Source organism: Heterodontus francisci, unplaced genomic scaffold (assembly GCF_036365525.1).
Source record: "Heterodontus francisci isolate sHetFra1 unplaced genomic scaffold, sHetFra1.hap1 HAP1_SCAFFOLD_61, whole genome shotgun sequence".
NCBI classification, from domain to species: Eukaryota; Metazoa; Chordata; class Chondrichthyes; order Heterodontiformes; family Heterodontidae; genus Heterodontus; species Heterodontus francisci.
In genome coordinates this window covers 2,497,087-2,501,584 of record NW_027141441.1, presented here as the reverse complement: position 1 = coordinate 2,501,584, position 4,498 = coordinate 2,497,087, and the positions used below count along the sequence as shown (strand labels likewise).

The 4,498-nt window shown below is 41.6% G+C and overlaps 1 non-coding gene across 1 annotated transcript; it reads left to right on the top strand.

The window, feature by feature from the left end:
* The first annotated feature begins 3,656 nt into the window (after positions 1-3,656).
* Positions 3,657-3,738, top strand: trnas-gcu (transfer RNA serine (anticodon GCU)). Its single transcript has one exon. It is a non-coding gene; the product is annotated as a tRNA-Ser (tRNA).
* The last annotated feature ends 760 nt before the right edge of the window (positions 3,739-4,498 follow it).

The following is a 4,498-nucleotide window of genomic DNA, read 5'->3' as shown; positions in this document are numbered from 1 at the left end:
AGATTGAACTTTATCTCATTTCACTCACAGCTCAGGGTCAGTGTGGCACCGTGGGACTTCTGGTTGTCTCCCACTTCACAGTCCAAAAGTACTGAGAAAACAATGGGGAATATTACTCACATGTTGTGTTCTGTAACTTTTTACAAACACTTTAATGTATATATTGTCTTCCAAAGCAGTGACAGAATGGTGGCTTTAGTGTGTTGTTGAAATAGCTTTGTTGAGTTCGTGTTGTACTAACAGTTAAACAGTTCTTGGTTCAATCCCAGGTTTTGGCACTTTCAACCTCTCCTGTGTCTTTTTCTTTGGCTCCAATTGTCAAGCTGCATGATTTACTCTGAAATTAGCACCAGAGAACCAAGGCACCAGCGAGCACGAGGAGCTGAAATTAGCACAGATCAAATCCACTTAATATTTCTGACTGAAGATGGTTGCAAATGCTTCAGCTTCATCTTTTGCACTGACGTGCTCAGCACCACCATCATTGAGGATGTGAATGTTTTTGGAGCCTCCTCATCTTGTTAGTTATTTAATTATCCACCACCATTCACGACTGGATGTGGCAGGACTGTGGAGCTGTGATCTGATCCTGAGGGAGATATCCGTGCGTGGAGTGGCGGGATGTATGGAGAGTGATCCTGAAGAGGGTGTCCGAGCCTGGAGTGGAAGCTTTCTGTGGAGGTACAGGAGTAGGCCATTCAGCCCCACTGTTTTATAAAGGTTTAGCATAACTTATTTGCTTTTACTCTATGCCTCTATTAATAAAGCCAAGTGTCCTGTTTGCTCTTAGCAACCTTTTCAAACCTTGATCAAAAAAGATTGGTGTACATTGTCTCATTCTTCCTCCCAAACTGTATCACTTCACAAGTCTCTGTGTAAAATTTTATCTGTTGTGTGAAAGCCCATTTTACCAGTGTATTTAAGTTCCTCTGAAGTGTGTTACTGTCACTGGCATAGGACGAAATTCACGAGCATTCTTTGATGCTATCTCCGTGGGAAGAGCAATCTTACACACTAGCTCAAATTGGGATTTTGTGTGTTTGGTATCTTTCCTCATCCACCAATATAAGCACAAATCTGTCTCATAATGTACGGTCTAAGAATGTGCCAATGTTGCAATGTTGTGATAAATTCTTCAGTGTTACAATGTACTCACCAACTGTTTCACTACTTTTCTGATTTCTGGATCCAAGTTTGTAGCTTTCCGCGATCTCTAGTGGCTTAGGGTTGAGCCTCACTTCAACGAAGAAACGGAAAGTTATGATTTAAAGATTACACTGTCGATCATTCACATCTCTGTCTTCTCCTGAACTTCGAGTTCAAATTTGTTTGTGACGTTGAGTCACACGTTAAGACAGCACAGTCTTTGTCTTTGTGAAGGAATTGATTTGGGAATGGCTGTTTGAAACTGTCCCTTCTTGCACAGAAATTCAGTGCAAATACTTGATCACTCACAATTTCCTTGAGAGAAATTTGTTCACAATCGCATTCGACACGGAAACTGCCTCAGCATTAATCTCACTGAAGCAGAATGTGACCGTGTTGTATGTTTCAGAATGTTGGTGCCGTTATTTGTCGCTTTTAACCGAGACCGGGACACAGGGAAAGGTTCATCCGAGTTTGGAATATATTATCATTCAGGAGGAAGAAAAATCAACAGGAACCAAATAAGAAAACCCAGTCTCCAGATTTGAGAATCTGGAGATCCGCTTTGGGAAAGTGAATCAGAGCAGAATGAAGGGTGAACAGTCTGACTGCCCAGAAGAGATGAAAACACGGCTCAGTCAACACGTTCCCCTGGTTTATGATGCTGGAACATTCCTCACACAGAAATGATTCAACCCAATGACAAACATTCTTACAGCTGATAATTTATGCTACTGATTTAAGGACTGTCTCATGTGGTTCCCGAGTGACGACGAGAAGATATTAAACTTTGTTCTATTCAATCTAGCTGTGATGAAGTTTGAATTTTTCTACCTTTTATAAACAGTATTTGAAGGGTCTCGGTAACAATGTTCAGTGTTGATGAGAGTGGGGTCTGGGTGAGAAGCTGCTGAGTGTGACAGGGTCAGGACTGGATGCAGGAAGTTCTCTGACAGTCTCCCTCTATCTCTCTAATGGGTTTGAGTTGATTTACGACTGGTAGCTTTTATTTTACTTTTCTTATTTAGAGATACAGCACTGAAACAGGCCCTTCGGCCCACCGAGTCTGTGCCAACCAGCAACCACCCATTTATCCTAATCCTACATTAATCCCATATTCTCTACCACATCCCCACCATTCTCCTACCACGTACCTACACAAGGGACAATTTCCAATGGCCAATTTATCTATCAACCTGCAAGTCTTTTGGAGGTGGAAAGAAACCAAAGCACCCGGCGGAAACCCACACAGACACAGGGAGAACTTGCAAACTGCACACAGGCAGTACACAGAACTGAATCCTGGTCGCTGGAGCTGTGAGGCTGCGGTGCTAACCATTGCGCCACTGTGCTGCTGTTGGTGTTTTGATAAATGAAGGAAGTTCCCTCCACCCATTTTTTTTGGACAGACAGTGTGGCATAAGGATGTAAAGGGTTAATGCTGAAGATAGTGGGATCAACCCCTCCCACTGTCAGAGTGATGATGGAACAGTCACATGAGATGAAGTTTGGGAGAAGAGAGAGCAGAACCAAGGTTATTGTGTAAATTAGAAAAGAGTTCTTAGTTCTTTCAGCAGGAACTGTGTCCATAAAATATCGAGAAACTCACAATTTTATTATTCAGGAGTAGGAACACAGATATTAATTCCAAGTGACAGTTCTGGGACCAATTAACAAAAAAAGTAGAGAACAATATTGCTCACTGATTGAAATCCCCCAGTGAGGAGACAGTTAAACAGGTGATCTGTTGGGGCATCCTTCGATCCAAGGTTTCAGCAACATTTAATCTCCATTTTTGGTGAAATTCTCTGTTATTTGCAATTTTTTTTATCAGCTTTGATGGGCGAGTGAAAAAACTGAAAAAATTGAACAGTTCCATCCTTTCTTTTCTTCCTTCTTCTCTTCTTTCCATCAGTTTCTCTTTTCTGTCCCAGATCAATATAATGATGAGAATCCCAATTTAATCTGCTGTTTCTGGTGTTTTATCCATTCCAATCAAAATTTCAACATTCCAATCAAATCTATTTGTTATTCCACAGTGTCTCTCCATGTGTTCTATTCTGTTGTATTCTCTCACAGTCTGTTTGATGATCAATGTAACATCTCACTCTCTGTTCTGGTGAAGATCAGAAGCAGTGATATCTGTTTACACCACCCAACAAGTCGGCCTGAGGCTGTGCCTCGCTGATCATGTGGAGTTAAAGCAATTCTTCCAGTCAGTCAGTTCAATTGTCATTTCATGAGAAATTCGGTCATCATGACTTCGTCAGTGACCTCATGGTTCAGGTGTCTGAGTGATGTTAATCATGATGTGATGAAATGATTGTATGTTCCAGTCTTTCCGTGGTGGGTTTTCACACTGAGTAGAAACGTGTTGGACATGGTCTGGAAATGTTTCACACCGCTCCATTCCCAACTTCATTTACTGACAGAAGATATATTTCCATCATTGCACAGCTGGCTGCATAGCCAGAAACTGTGCTGAAGGTGACAGCTATACCTCTACAGCTGACAAGGTGGCCGAGAGGTTAAGGTGATGGACTGCTAATCCATTGTGCTCTGCACACGTTGGATCGAATCCCATTCTTGTCGCTAGTTTATGAACTGTTTAGTGTATTGTTTATGTTGGGGGAGTTTATGTGTGAAGTCAGCCTCGAAACCTGTTCTTGTCAATGTCCGGACAGTGATTCCAGAATTTGTTCTACTTATTTAAAATTGAGACAGACAATTGGAATTCTTCACTCAAATTGCACTGGAATGAAGATCAAATAGGGATCACGAAACGGAGCAGGATTTTTCCTCCCCTCCTTCCTTCCATCTTTACTTTCTCTGTATTGCGCCAAGTGAAAGACAAATGGGAAAAGCAAATGGCGAGGGAGCAGATGCCGAAAATTATTCTTTGGCAAGAAATTTATTTTCAAATCTTCTTGATAGATTAAGTGAGTGAGCAATGCTTTGGCAGATGGAGTTTAAAATGTGGGGTCATCTACTACCTACGATAGATCAGAGTGTTTTTTTGTAAGAGGTGAGATGTTAGAAACGGCGGAGGAGCAGAGACCCGAGTACTGAATTAATAAAAGCTAGTGGACTGGTAGAAAATAATGTGAAAAGTGAACAGAATCTGAAGATTGGAACGCATGTTGCAGTGATATAAAGCTCTGTGCTCCTGAAGTAAATGTCCAAGCCCAGATTGTGGGGAATCTGTGGAGAGTGATTTGGTTTTTATTCATTCTTGGGTGTGAGTATCGCTGATAAGTCTAGCGTTTATTACCCATTTATATTGCCGTTGAGAAGTTGGTGGAGAGCTGCCTTCTTGAACTGATGCAGTCTTTATGGTGCAGGAACACCCACA